This window comes from Amaranthus tricolor, chromosome 3 (genome assembly GCF_026212465.1).
Source record: "Amaranthus tricolor cultivar Red isolate AtriRed21 chromosome 3, ASM2621246v1, whole genome shotgun sequence".
Classification (NCBI taxonomy): domain Eukaryota; kingdom Viridiplantae; phylum Streptophyta; class Magnoliopsida; order Caryophyllales; family Amaranthaceae; genus Amaranthus; species Amaranthus tricolor.
Window position 1 is genome coordinate 33,925,161 of NC_080049.1, and position 16,700 is coordinate 33,941,860.

Genomic DNA, 16,700 nt, shown 5'->3' on the forward strand with positions numbered 1-16,700 from the left:
TTGTAGTGGTTACGAGGAAAGTGTAAAATCTAACAACCCAAAAAGTAAAAAGGACTATATACTTATTAAGAGTATTTATAGTTGAACAACACAATAAGATACGTTCATACTTACAACCATCATTATTATCATCTTATTCGGTGTATTTCACTCATAGGAAGTATGATTGGGGTCTGAGGAAGGAAAAAGGCGACAACCTGTACCCATAAAGAGGATGCAGTCAAAGAGTCCTTCGATTCGAGAAAAATTGTCGAAAATATCCTTGAGACTAGGGGTTTCTACAAGGAAAAAAACCGAATATAATGATTTGTGGTATGTAGGATAAGGATAGCGAAAGCATTACCTGAATTTCAGCATTTGGGACTGAGGGTGGGGGCCTGGGGGGTATCATCATAATAATAAGTGAAGCCCATGAATTGGGTAATAGGGCAACTCTGAGTGGTTGTTACTTCTATTTTAATGCTGCAAGTGACACTTTTTATATTAATGTATAGAACCTCTGAAATCATATACCCTCTTCTACATATATAGTAGTCTATGCATCATCACATTCACATATGAATGGTCCAAGACTACTATTTAATGCACAATATCCTCTAGATATCTATGTTTCTTAAATTCAACAATATTAATCATGAAAACTCAGAAAAGTTTTAAAAAATTGATTTCAGGGTAAAAAAATTAAAATAAAATTAATTTCAAAATAAAAATAATTTAAGGAGTAGGAGTGATAGAAAAAACATATTACACTGTAAGAGATGAAATTGTTGTTTAATAGAACGTATAATGGTCATCGAAAATGATAATTGATTAAATTAAATAAATAAATAAATTTATTAATTAAGTTAAATATCCCAATATTGCAAAATTGTTATTTTGTGCAAAAGTACTTTTGTGGATCGCGAGATTTCAAGACAAAGTTTCTATTTTGGAAATTGCTTAGGTCGCGGCTCGCAACTTTCGTCCAAGTTTTTGCGAATTTCGTTTTATTCGGTTTTGTTAATTATGCTATAACTACTTACGATTAATATGGTTATTAATGGTGAAATTTAAGCCCAGATGAAAAGAAAATTTAAACCATTAGTTCTAAAACTAAAAACATTAATGAATTGGTCAAAGCATTACATTTTTTTAATTTCATGATAAGGATTATCTCCTATAGATAAGTAAGAAAGGAGGAAAATTTTTCTATAAGTAATAAAAAATAAAAATTAAATTTTTATTACACGAGAGAGGGAAATTTTGATGTATTGGGCAGTATGCACCTACTTTTTTTTTTTATCATAATTCTATCATTTTAATAACTGTGAATTAGTCGGAATGCACCCACTTTTTGGCTTTAATTTTGAAATTTGATTTAAATATGATTTGTAAGAAAATGTGTCATAATATTTTAAATATAATTAAGTTTTGTAATTTTTATATTGCAATACTATCTTCATTTTTGTTACCTATATATTTGACTAATTTTGTATGAATTTCATGGTAAAGCATTAAATTAAAAGATAGAGGAGTATTTTGCTTATGATTTTAACTTTAAAAAGGCAACACCAGAAAATAAATAGGTTTGCTCAATTACGTAAAATGATTAGTTTCTCTTAAAAATTAATGCGCCATTCTCCTTTGATGTTCTTATTTCTTTTATCAAAGTTTTCAAAGTGTGAGTTTGAGACTGAATATCTATAAATGTATTTTATAAGCTATTATAAACAATATAGAATAAATTATTATAAATTATTATGAGACGAGTTTATATAATTAGTCGCTTTTTCTGATTAATTACTTTGAAATTATAAATGATCATTTTAATTGACTAAATATACATAACCACATTGATTAGCCTAATAAAGATAATCTTAACATGAGAACGTCTCATTTAAAAATTTTCATTATAAGTACTTATAGTGGAGTTTGATTCCAAGAATTTAAGATTGTATGACCAAACATCAACCGTTAGATTAAGCGAAGTTATATTTTTTTTATAGACTAATTCGCTACGAATTTAATTATCTTAATATTTTCTTAATAAGAATTGAATTTGTTTCGGTTAGAAAGTAAGTATAATTTTTTAAATATAGTATCGAGTTTAATTTTCATTTAGTCCTTTTTTTCTCTAGCCCTATTATATAATTAAAAAATTCCTTTCTTAAAATATACTTTTTGAGTTTTTCATTTAAAATTGAGAAATGTAAAACTCTATCTTATTCACTTATATTGTCTTATTTATATTTATTTTTTGTTTTCTATCCTATTCAGTATTTTAATTTAATATATGTATAATTATGTATGATTAATTAGTATAACAAAGTTGATATTATTGAATTTATATTGAGACAAAACAAACTCACTTGACTGTTATAACTTATAAATTAAGAAAAGAAAAATACAAATTAAGATGATTAGTACTCTCTCCGTTACAAATGTTCTTCCTATTTACTTTTTGCACAGTTTTCTAAGTAAATTTGAAACCTTAATATCTCTAAATACGCATTATAAAAAATTATAAAAAATATACATTAAGATGAATCTAACAAGATCTCATATGGATTTATTTTATTATCGATATATGTCTTAAAAATCTTAATCAAATTTCTCTCTCCAAAATAGAATATTCTAAACAGGAAAAACATTAGAAAACGGAGGAAGTAAATAATTGCAAAAAAGTAAAGAAAACAAACAAACAATTTTTTTATGAGATCGTCTCATCATGAGATAGGCCTATACAATCAGCGTATTTTATAACTAGTGATCTCTCAGTGGTTAAGGTTGATTATTTTAAGATTGTAAGTGATTAATTTAACACTATAAGTGACCATGTTCAGGTTATAACTGTCAATTTATCACTTTAAGACTAAAAGTAATCATTTTGATGTTGAAAATGTACTTTGAGTTAACCTAATAGAGATCAGCAAGTGTCTTAAGAGACCGTCTCTTTGAGAGACGTATCTCAAGCCTAGCCCATTAAAGATTAGTGCCTATTTATCCTATTTTTAATGCCTACTTACATTATTCTTAATGCTTACTTATCGTATCGTTAATGCCTATTGAAACAGCCTAAACAAACGTAAACAGTATAATAATTCTGTCCACAACACAGCGGAAGACTTATAGTGGTCTGGACTGAATCTGACCTGTGATTCGATGATCACACAACTAATATCAGAGTTATTTAAAACTTTTTACATACATAAGTAAATACTATTTACGAAAGATTATGAAATTAGTACAATTTAATTTATGAATAACTAGTTTGCAAAATGTATTTCCAAAAGAAATCCTCGCCTCGACTGTAACACATAATACATGTAGGCATACTCTCCACTGCAGAGCTAACCTGAAAATGGATCTATCCCTCGTAAGGGATAGACCCAATCAAAGACTGTCAACAATTGAATTGTTGAGTAATCCAACAGACTATTATATTTTATATACAAGTCGTTAACAGACATCTTCAATTAAATTCTTTATTTGGTGAATTGGTAACTCTTTATAAAAGATTAATTTATCAAAACCCAAACTCTTTTAAAAGACTGTTTGGTATCGACATAAATACGACTAAGAACCTTTGGTTCATAGTGAATCGAAATATCGCTATAACTTTACAAGTTAATAGCGAAAATCAAAATGCGGCTATTACTTTACAAGTCAATAGCGAAACAATACGACAAATAAAACATATGATTTCATTTGCGAAACAAACAAACTTTTATATACCAAACGTATTTTTTCAAATCTCATATTAAAACAATAATATAACAACACTTAAAAACGTGGGAATATATGGACCGTCAAGAAGTAGGCTTGATCTAAATCCTGAGAACACGGGTGATCGTTATTATCGAAGCTATGGTTCTTGCAAGAACGAAACAGGATCGGTAGCTCAAGACCGATCCAAATAGCCAGTACCTATTATTAAGCTATAGGATTTTACAATAATCCGGATACAAATATCCGTTGCCAATTCCCAAAAACGTACATTTTTCAATGCCAAATGTTTTATTATAAAACAAAAGAAGAATTCACTTGATTTTCTTTGAAATCAACAATTTTACTTAAAATATAAATCAATTCATTATCAACCATCAACATATAAGAACTTAAGTTACTATCAATGGAGTTTAACTAATTTTACACCAATCGTAAATCTCAATATCCAACTTATATCCTATCCTAATAATATCAACTAATCAAATACCCAATTGATACTTATGTTCTCAAATTGATGTTTGAACCAACACCCATAATAATCAATTAAGGACCATAACTCAACAATACCAATCAATAAAGAAAGAATAATAACCCTAAATTGATCTCAAATGCCCAATAAATAACCTTAAACATTTGATTAAAAGAATACCCAAGTTATTTCATAGCTTCTAATCCCACTTTATAAAACCCGTATTAGTACCATTTCAGGCACCTGTTAGTATTTTGGTCATAACTTTCTCATACAAACTCTTATAGAGACGATTCAAGCGGCTACACGCCCATAACTCAGAGCTCTACAATTCTTATGAAGACATTAAAACCCAAAAACAATCAGAACGACCCCGAAAATGGTAAAACAAAAAGCTTATTGTCGATTTTCATGACAACCTGTTAGTATTTTGGACCTAACTCCCTCATATAAATTCATTTTGGGGCGATTCAAGTGACCACGCGACTGCGACTTGGAGCTCTACAAATCTTATGAAGACACCAGAACTCAAAAACAATCAAAACTGACCCGAAAATGGCCAAAACTGAACGCTTAGTTTTTGAGCAGAAATTTCAAGATCCAAAGTACTAAATTTTATACTAGAAACCAAATAACCCAAATAACCAATACTAATCAACACTAAAACAACCTAATTACTAATTAAATTTATATATTCATCTTAAATTTAAGTTGATACTTAAATTTGAATCAAAGACCCAAATTGAATCCACAAATACTAAACTACTTTAAAACATTCAGTTAATACTTAAATAGAATAATTTGTAGGTTACCTTTGAGCAAGATTAATTCCACACAAAATTTCAAAAAATCAAAACCAAGATCCATTTTAGCTAGTAAGTTCTTCAATGGTTGGATGAACTTCAAACTAGCCTCCACTTAATGCTACTTTAATTAATCATAAAAAGCCTAACATAAAAACAATCAAATATCAATTTAAGGCCCTATTAGCCATGAAATTAATATACAAGTACAAAATCAAGAATACATAAAGAAATCTTACTTCTAACCCAAAAGAGATGGAGATGGTGATAGTACTAGATGTGTTCTCCTTCTACAATAGTACCTAACTCATGGAAGTTTATGAACTTAGGATGAAAAAGTAAATTAAAATTTTTTAGATTGATTTTATGCTTTGGAAGAGGATGGGATTTTTCAGAAATTTACTCTAAGTTGATGATGAAGAAGAAAGGTGAATGGTATTTATAGGCTTGTACATTTTTATAAATAAGGAGTTAGCTTTGATGAATCATAAGTTAGGTGGCAAAATTATGGGTGACTCAACTTCATGCTCATACTCATTAAAGTATGAGGTGGATAATATATCCATATTTTTCGTCGTATAATTTATTTTGTTCCCAAAAATAATAAAACTGACATCTAAAATTCGTAGTAAAATTTTACTTTTAAAATGACAAACTCATTTTACTTATTAAAATAGTAATTTTTAACAAAGACGTTTTTATAACTGTTTCACCTACTTTCAATATCTTAAATGTCTACTTACATTATTCTTAATGCCTACTTACAAAATTTAAAAAATATAATAGGCCAGCCCAAATAGAAATGATCTCTCACCGTCTCTCATAAGAATTTGTGAATTTTTGGAACACGGATACGAGGAAGTGTTTGTTCACAAAACCCAAACACAACCCAGAGTTTGGTATGGGCTGGAAAGTTGTAGAGTTTGTGGTCCAAATATATAATAATGAGCCAATTTTAACCTTCGATATGGACCGTAGTCTGTAGGATACCAAGAGATCAGCCCATTATCTCTTTCCTTTTCTATGTGATGTGAATTGTGAGAGACTTTCTCATAATAATGACATATAATAATTTGTGTTTCTCTGTTTGATATGTTACCCAATTCAAAATTGTTTTGGATTTGTTATGTACTATTAAACCAGTGTAAAATTCTTAATACATGGTATTTTCAATAATGTGACTTTTTTAATATATAAGTTTAGATAATTTAACTTAACTTAGATGACTTTCTTTTTGTATATAGCTTTTTTTTTTGAAAAGACATATGTAGCTTAATATAGTTAGATTTTATTATTATATGTAAAGATAGATTAATAAACAGTAAAAAAAAATATTTAGAATAATTTAATCTTTCATAGATTTTTCCTACAATAATCTTAACTTTTGATTAAACATTAATAATCTCAATTTTAGGATCTCTTAACTAGAAACATTATTTATTTGTTGCCCAAATGCTAACCGATTTTTGCAGGTTAGCTAAAAAAGGGAAAAATAAAATAAAATCAAAATTATTGAAAATTAAAAGTTAAAATCATTAAAATAATTTTACTTGATTTCTCTTTTAAATTTTTTTATTTTACAATTTTCTAATTTAATTTTGTAATCAATTTTTAATTTTTTGGAAAATTTCACATAAGAGCATCGAACTTTTATGAAACACCAGTGATAGCACTTTTGTAAGATTTTTCCACATGGAAGAATCCAGTTTATGCCTACTGCATAGTCTAACTGCCGTAGCATTTTCCGTTAAATTCTTGTTAATTTCTAATTAATTCACCATTTTGACGTTTCTACCCTTATTAAGTGTTGGTCGTTGTCTTTATAATTTGCCCTAAACCATTTTTATGCTCTCAAATGTGTAATTCACCATTTTGATATTTGATTCACCGTTTAATTTTTCAACGCTCTCAAATGTTAAGGAAAATTATAAAGACAAGAACTCAAAATGGTGAATTAAATGGATATTGACAAGAATTTAACAGAAAATGCTATGGTAGTTAGATAGGCATAAACTGAATTTCCCTAATTTAATGGAAAAATCTTACAAAAGTGATACCACTAGTGTTTCATAAAAGTTTGATGCTACCATGTGGAATTTCCCTAATTTTTATTATGCAAAATGACTTGAAGTATAGGTAAGAGGTTACCTTGATGCATTCTTAGCAAACACCCCATATAGTTGAGACTATTCATGATTAATCAAAAGTTGAGATTATTGTAGAGTAATTAGTAAAAAATTGAATTTTTCTGAATAATTTTTTCTAAAAAATTTAAAAAATTTAGAGGATGACACATAATCAACTTACTTCCATTAATGAGACATAAGCAACTAATTTAAATTTCTAGAATTAATGTGATAATAATAATGTCATATGAGAATTTTATAGCTTTTAAATTAATACCTTATTTGTGTTCTTTTTTGCTTGTCCACTTTAAGTTTGTTCACTTTAAGAAAAAGAAATTTAATTAGATTTTTGAAGTAAATGTATTAAAGATAAAATATATTCATGTGAGATCTTGTTAGATTTATCTTAATGTAAATTTTTTTAGTATATAATTTTTATAATTTTTTATAATGCGTACTTACAGATATTAAGTTTTAAAATTTACTAAAAATACGTGCAAAAAGTAAAGTAGATAAGTAAAAAGGAACAAAGAGAATAGTATGAATTCAATTTTACAGCTTTTAATACTTAGTATTAGATAAGTTAATTCTTGATCCTTAAGTAACATAATTTAATTAATGGCTAAATGTTATATATATATATATATATATATATATATATATATATATATATATATATATATATATATATATATATATATATATATATATATATATATATATATAGGCAAAATGTTAAAAACTTACCTAGTATATACCCCATTTTGCAAAAAACTACATTAAATAAAAATGTTTGCAAAAAACTACCTTATATAATACAATTGTTTGCAAAACACTACCTTATAACGGATTGTGGCCTTTGACCGCTATCTTTAACCGTTGACCCGCATGTGAGACGCACGTGATGCATTACTGTATTTAATTTTAATTTTAATTTTTTTTTAATTTTTCTTTTAATTTTTATTATTATTATTATTATTATTATTATTATTATTATTCTTATTATATTTTTTTTTAAATAAAAAATAATAATAATAAAAATTTAAAATAAAATAAAAATAAAAACAAAAGAAAAATAATAATAATAATAATAAAATAAATAAAAAAAAAATTTTAAAAAAAAATTAAAATAAAATTAATTTTTTTTTTTTTTTACTTTTGTTTTTATTAATACTACTCTCTCTTTTTGTTTACCGCTGAGCCCTCAGCCCTCACGTTCAAATATAATAATTGAATAAATTTAGCGAGACAAAAAAATCTCATAGGGATGATTCAGCAGTGCCGTTCTTAATATTGTATGAGTCCTAGGCAAACTGAAAGAAGTGGATTCTCTTTATAGAGGATCGATTCTGAACTTAAACGGGTGTTTGGAAAAATAACAAAGATGGACCCTATATATTATAATTAGCATTAAAAGTGTAGACGTATCATATAATTCTTAAATGATAAAATAATTACTCATAAATTGCAAATTTTTAAGTGGGTATTTCCATTAACTAGCATTTTCTAATTTTAGGGCCCATTCTAACTCTGGGCCCTAGACAAATGTCTACTTTGCCTATAGTCAGAAACAGCCCAGGATGAATAAAGTATAGAACTCCATATACGTACAATACTTAGAATTTTTGGAAGATAAAAAAATAAAGAATCGGAAAATAACACGTAACAATTTCTTATAATTTTACTACATCATACAATTTAATAAAAGAACCAAAAAATAACACATGACGATTTCTTAGAGTTTTGCCACATATAAAAGTACTAATATAATATACTATAATTGATTGTGTGCATGACAATTTATTTTCTTAATTTAATAGAACTATATTGATTGTGTGCATGACAATTTATTTTCATAAATGAATTTAAAGTTAAATTAGGTAAGTATTTAAAATATAATTTTAAATTAATTCTTTTTATACGAATAAGAATCATAAAGAGATTAATTGTTTTATAAAAAATATTTTATACGTAAGTAAGAATCTTAAACAGATGAATTTAAAGCTATAGAAAAATGACAAACATTTGATCTTGACCAATTTCTCTACTATCGAAGCATTTTTGACTAGCATTTAGAGAATATAATATCATATGTTTATGTATGATGATGCTAGAAATAATCATGTATTGCACGAGTTTCTATACTAATAAACTAAAAAATATTAGAAAATGATAAATGAATGGTTATTATTTGGTTTAAAATGAAGCTAAATTATATTAATTTATTACAATAATTCTCTATTTACCTAGCTAGCTTAGAATTTGATATGTTTAATTGAATTAAAAAAGTTATGTACACAATAAATAGCAAAAAAAAGTTAGGTTTTATATTTTTTGGATTAAAATAAAGCTAAATTAGATAAAATATTTATAAAATTTAAATACAACATTTTTATTTACCCAATGTAGAACTCATATATTAGAAAAGTTCTTGATTTAATTAGTTACATGATGTTTTATTACTAGCATCACGTAAATAATTAAAAAAAATACAAATAATTTAGAAAATTTAGAAAACCGTCCAATATCTTGTGTTCAATAAGTTATTCATATTAATGGTTATTTATTTATTTATTTTTACCTAAAATTACTACTATAATTTCTAAATGTTTTTGCATTATATTCACTTGAGGAACTCAATAAATCCTATGTCACTATAAATAACCTATATAGGAGTATTTACTAGAAGTACTTTGATTTCACAATTAATTTTCTTATCCCAAAATATCATAATTAAAACTATCAACCTCATTTAGTAGCTATATACATAAGAATTGTGTTTTAAAAATAACATCTTTATTGGTTATTAATATATAATTACTCTTATTCATAAAATCAAAACAAGATTATGCAGTTACAATCAGCTTATATCCATTATAATAATTAATAAATATGATAATGCGTGTGAATATATATGTGCATCATTATTTAAAAATTATATTTCCAAATTTCTCTATATAAATTAATTCATACAATCGATTCACAAAAGCAAATAAATAAATAAATAAATAAATATTACCAGTTGATGAAAAAGGAAGTAGCGTTTGTAGAAAATGACGATCAAGGCATATTAATCCAAAACTGCAGTATTTTTGCAATTTCTTCGTCTTCAAGTTGAATGGAGTTATAATTAGTAGCTAGCAGTGAGTTGAGTAATGACCATTATCTACTACATATACACAAGTTGTAATTAACATTTAATAAAAATATTAATAGTTTTTTTTTTTGTGTAAAATAATGTCTTTTTAATAATTAATCATTCTGAAAATTTATGATAAATAAATGCATTATGTGAGGTTAATTAATTACCTTGAGCCACATGTATGAAACGCCATTCTCCTTTCTTCGTATTGGAAACTGGCTATACTAGAATTAGTTAGTAGTAATTAGCCCTTCCAAACTCATTTGGCTATTTATAGAATAATTAATAAAAAAAAAGAAGTACTGTTTAGGTGAAACTAGATTATTACATATCTGACAATATCTTTACAAATAAACTAATAAAATAATATTTCAGTAATAAATTATTAATTTATAGAAAATCAATATACAACTTTTATGATTTTTAACAGAGATTTAATGTTAATTATTCATATATAATACTCGAATATTGTTATACGTACTCATTTTTAAGGTGCAAAGAGACATAAAAAGTACATAGAGTTGTTGGGAAACTTCTTAGTTCTTTAAAATCTCAAGTGAGCTCGTAGAATGTACATAAATAAATAAATAAATAAATAAATAAATAAATATATATATATATATATATATATATATATATATATATATATATTCACTTTTTTTCAGCAATAATGTTTCATTTGGAATTTGCGTGCACAAAATTAAGAAAAGGGTTGGAGACTATATAAATATAGTGCTTAAGTAGTATAATTATGTCCCTTTGAATTAGTAGTAAAGAAAAATAACGTGTTTTTATTAAAAAAATGTGAATATTTGGTAATTAATTATGAATAGATAGTATATTGTATAGATGAATTTTAAACTTAAAAGACTAAAGTTAAAAAATATGGATGAGATTAATCCTCTTTTTTAAGGGATTTTTTTAATAAATTGTTGACTTATATTATAAAATTTATGGTAAAACTATTTTTCAATTTTTAATCTGAGTACCCAACCTTTTTTTTTAGAAATTTTATATCATGAACTTGGCTTAAGTATTAGGTTAAGACATGGACTAAAATTTTAAGCAACCAAGACTTTAGGTATACCTAGCTTCCTGCCCTTTATAAATATTTACCAACAAGTTCTATATGAGACAGTTTTACTGTGAGATGAGCCCATACAAATAATTTATTAAAAAAAAACATTAAAAAAAAATATTTAAATTGTAAAAAGCAGTAATTCTTTTTTTAAAAATTTAAATTGACCCATAAAATGATCTCAATAAAAAACTAGTGAACACTTAATTGGAAGTTGTAACAGGTTGAAACTCAATATAACGTACGTACAATTATTTTGCATAATGATGAACGCCCTTGCTTGGATGTCCTCATTATCTCTTACGACTTTTGGCATAATTTTGCCCAACTACAACTATATATTAAGGCGGTTAATTTTAACAGATTTCATAAGAAAAAAAAAAGTAATTAATTTCAACAATACGAATCACAACCATGAACCATGTTTTATTTCCCTCAAAAAATCTTAAATTTCGAAATGAAATATATTCTATAAATGTGCAAATATATTGTTTCAATCAATATTAAGCAAAATATACTTATGATTATGAAATTTATTAAAATATATTACTATTATTAATTTGGTTTATTTATAAGATGATAACAATAACTATTGAAACACTACAATAAAATTAACTTTTCGCGACATAAGATTTAGTGATATTAATAAAAATGTCATCGATTAATATTTTTAGCGTAATAATTAATAGTTTTTATTTTAATTTCCACTATAAAGTGATTTAGTTTCACTTTATTTGGATTTTAGTGACATATGTAATTGTTATTATAGTCTATAGTAGCATTTATGAGAAATATCACTAAATTTTATGTCGCGAAAAATTTTGGTATATTTTTTATTATGCCGCTAAAAGGTCTGATAAATGTCACTAAATCTATTATATATACCATTAGAATTAAATTTAAAGTAGTGACATTTAAATTAAATATCATTAAATATATCTCACTAAAAGTATATTATGTTGTAGTAAAAATTAATATATTTCGCATATTTGCAAGGAAAGTCAAGCTAGTTATATGGATCCCTAAGTTAAGTAAATTTGTGAAAAACCATATATCCGATAATATAATCTCAAAATAAAAAGTTAATATGTTAATAATTTATATTATTAAATTATTTGACACGTATATATAACAGCATGTCATCACATACAAAAGTATGTGAATTTCGAAAAAATTGACATGTTGGACACATCTTCACGTAACACAAGCAATCTGGCTAAATTCATTGTTGTCGAGTAGAAGGATAGATTTTTGTACCTGCCATGTTTTCGGTTAAATATGGGCCATTGGCCCAAAAATAGTATTGTGTCTTGTACTCTTGTCATTGTCTTCCATTTTTCAACCTACTAATCCTTAAATGAAACGGTCTCACGGTGAGATAATTTCTATTGGACCGGCCCAATAAACATTTTTTTTCTTAAAATGATCACTTATAACGTTAAAGTTATCACTTATAATTTTAATATAATTACTTTTTATTGTCTTAGTGATTACTCATAACCTTAAAACGATTACTTATGATCTTAAAATAATCAATTAAAGAAACTATAATATAAACTTGTTTCATGGTAAGATAGTCTTACACAAAACGAGTTGTATTCAACCATATTTATGTTGTTTACTTGTTTTGCACGTAACAATGCAATGGCTCTATTGTACAGTATTGTTTAACTATGTTTTGGACTTCACAAAAAATATTACTAATTATTTGCATGGATTCAGCTAATATATGACACTAAAACATTAAATTTACACATAATTCTTCAATGAAATGGTCTTACTATAAGATGTGTCTCGTACTTAAATTAAATAGTCTAATAAAAACTTTTAACATAATAAGCCTTTTGTATGAACTTGCCTTACGCTGAAACAATATTTCTAAAAATCTTATTTCTAAATCGTCAACTTTAAAAACCCATCTTTCATATACATCATATAAAATTTAATGTTAACATGATTTTATCTTTTAGAATATTTTGTGATTGTAACGGTTATTTTTTTATTTTGACAAATTTTATAGAAAATTTAATTCTACGTTTAGCATGTTGGAAAAGTGGTCGATCCTCAGTGTCGGTTGTTGAATAAAAAATGAAAAGCAAAGACCACTCTTTTGCTTCAGGTGCTCAACAAGCGAAGCAATAGGCCGATAGGCCACCATCATAGGCTGCCTCGCCTCCGTACGAGGTAAGGTAATCATCATTAGTATATCCTCTTTAAAGCTATTATTCCTCACAAGGTTTTAATTTGAGCAAACACAATAAAATTACTACTATCTTATTTTAATCCCATTTGTTCTCGAAAATGTACTCCATGATCCTAAAATATATAAAATTATATATATTTTTTTAGAAAATTCCCAATTGATAAGTATGTTCCAATTACAATCTTTGTACAACCAAGGTGACATATACGTGCGTACAAATGCTTTAATAGAACTGACGTAAATATATATTTAAATCTGATGTTTGTAGCTAGTAACACTTATATTACATTTGGATAAAAAATTTAAAAGGAAAAAGATGAAAAAGGGAGGAAAAAGGAGGGTGAATGATTAAAAAAATGTTTTCTTGTTTGTTTGATAGAGATTAAAAAGGAGAGAAAAAAAAATTTATTTTCAATTTAAATCTTTTCAATTTTAGAGAAATTTGAATCAACAATGTTAAAAAGGCCTATTATTTTTAAATTCATTTATGTTAAATCCTTTCCCTCAAGAGAAATTGTATTCATCCAAATCCCTTTCTTTTTCTTTTTTCAATTACTTTAATTTAAATAAAGTGTTAATTTTAACTTAAATCTGATGTACATTTCCAATTTTTAAATACTCATATCCGATTATGACATGTTATATGAGAAAATGTCATTATCAGAAATAAGTATAATGGAACGGAGATAGTATCAATTTAACATTATGATTAACAATGTTTAATAAACTAATTGTGACCCGTTTCTAAATCGGTCCTAAGTGGACCACAAAACTCTTCGACGGTGATCTAAATCGATGTTGACTTTGATTTGAGGATAAGTGTATAATTAGAAGTATAATCTTAATCAACACAAACATCCCTAACCGCATCTCTTCTCTATACATAAATTGATTTAAGGATAAGTGTATAATTATATGTTCTTTTAATGGTATAAGTGTCAATTTTCTTTCATTAGATTTGTTGTTAGAGAATAAATTATGTTTAATCATTACTCTCTTGCTTTCATAAGTTTGACAAATAATTATATATTATTATTAATAATTTATAGTTAAAGAATAAAAAAAATAGATGAAAGAGATATATGGTTGAAATGAGAAGTGAAAGTTATTTGTGATGAAAATATAAGAGACAATTTGAAACCAATAATAAAAATAATTCATAATTAATCTATAGATCAGCTGTCATCCTCTCTTTTTCTCTCTTCTCCCTCTAAAAAAAACCCTAATCTTTATAGTTGATTTGGGGCTATCATCAATCTTTTGGTTGATGGTAGGCCCCTCATTTCTCTGTTTTAAGTTTTCTGAATATGATTAGAATAAATATTTGTCCTCTCTCTATAGTTTAGTTGTACTACCCATTCATTGGTTTGTAACTACCCATATATTGAGCTTTGATCTCTCTCCTCGTGAGAGTTTGGGCTTATGAATTTTGGTTACTAGTTGATTTGTTGGTAGAGATTAATGCGATAATACAACAAATACCAAAATTGCAATTACCATCAACAACATAAAATTCAATTCTATCTCAATACTACAACAAATCAAAAAACCCCTTCGTAAAAGGCTATATCAAATAACGATGTGGAAAATAATATTCAGAATTGTCAGATTTCATACACAACGATCGTAGTTTTGTTAATTTTGAATTATATTTGGTTAAAATTTTTATGTACTTGCTAATTTTTATCTCTAATGTAGATGTAATAAGACTTTTTAATAATGACATGCATTATTAAAAATAACAATGATTCAAAATCAAAAGGAACAAACTAAAATTAAAAAAGTATGTCTGATGAGATTGGAGAAAGTATATCATAAATCTATCAAGATTTTACACCTAATAATATTTTTAAGCTTTATCATACATATTATAAATTGACGAAGTAAAATGACAAAATATCAGAATCCATACACGGAAGAATTCGATTGATTGTATACTGTCTATATGGAAATAAAAAGTAAATGTCATTAATGGCAATAACCTAAACTAAAATGGAAATTAAAATTAATAACTTTCCATTAACAATTATATATACAACTGTGATCCCTTAAATCATACAATGATTTCTGAAAAAAATACATGGGGACAACCAGCAAATACTTTATATTTTAATTTTATTTCAATTAATTTGTTACAGATTTTAGGGATTTTTGGCTTCATTTTCGACTGGTAGTGTTAAATGGCGACTTGAATTCACCAAATTAATTTTATGCATTAGTGAGTGTTAGTGTCGTTCTGTTCATTTTTGGGCCCTAGAGCAAAATATAAAAATGGCCTCAAAAAACTTAAGGCATAACAACTAATATAATACACTATTTATTTTTTATTGTTAATATTTAAGCTACTTTATATAAAAAGCACTAAGAACTTATATTACTTAGTAAAAAATGTAAGTTATTAAATTTAATTCAAATTAATATCACTTATATACATAAGAATAAGTTTTTTGGGCCCTAGGCGGTAGCCTGCTTTACCCTTGCTAATCGACGGCCCTTGTAAGTGCATAGAGAGGGAATCCCATGAATGGATTAAATGGGTGAAATAAGTATCTAACTTAATGTGTGAGTGATGATGGTGTTTAAGTGTTTGAATTAATTCATGAAGTTATGGAGGAATTAAAGAGTGACTTGAACATAAGAATTATGGCATGATAAATGATAGTTAATAATAAAACTAAAGGGTAAAGATTCTTATATGAGGCATCCAAGTAATGAAGCATTGCCTTGATCGAGCAATGGATTCGATTTTTGACTCTTGATGTTCCTTGAAATTGTTTATTGTGCATAAATCCTTAGCCTTAATTATGTAATACTCATTAATATACAAACCTCTATACATAGAGGTCTCATATGTCATTGTAACACATCCACAAAAATACCCCAAGCCAAAACACATAGCCTATATCTCTTCTCTATTGTAATTCTCCATTTGAGAGTTCTTTGAACTCCTCTGTGATAATATAAGCGGGGTACTACACACCGGAGGACGTAGCTTTATTCCTTTGTGATAGTTAATGAGAGCTCTCATATGAGGGAGTGTGTTAGAGTATATAACATATCTTGGTACTTCTACCATCAACTTAAACTTTTAATTGATTTGGTTCTTTGACAAATGATAACAAAGTGTCTCGGATGCTCTAAAAAGTACAATTACGAAGCTAAATATTAAAA

General features: G+C 26.2%; 1 long non-coding RNA gene across 2 annotated transcripts; it reads right to left on the reverse strand.

The window, feature by feature from the left end:
- Positions 1-1,911: 1,911 nt before the first annotated feature.
- On the reverse strand, positions 1,912-5,406 carry LOC130809153 (uncharacterized). Of its 2 annotated transcripts, none has more exons than XR_009040776.1 (3): positions 5,220-5,406; positions 4,990-5,125; positions 1,912-3,346 (listed from the first exon to the last, which is right to left on the reverse strand). It is a non-coding gene; the product is annotated as an uncharacterized LOC130809153 (long non-coding RNA). The 2 variants fall into 2 exon arrangements; XR_009040777.1 differs by having other exon boundaries at positions 1,912-3,379.
- Positions 5,407-16,700: the final 11,294 nt, after the last annotated feature.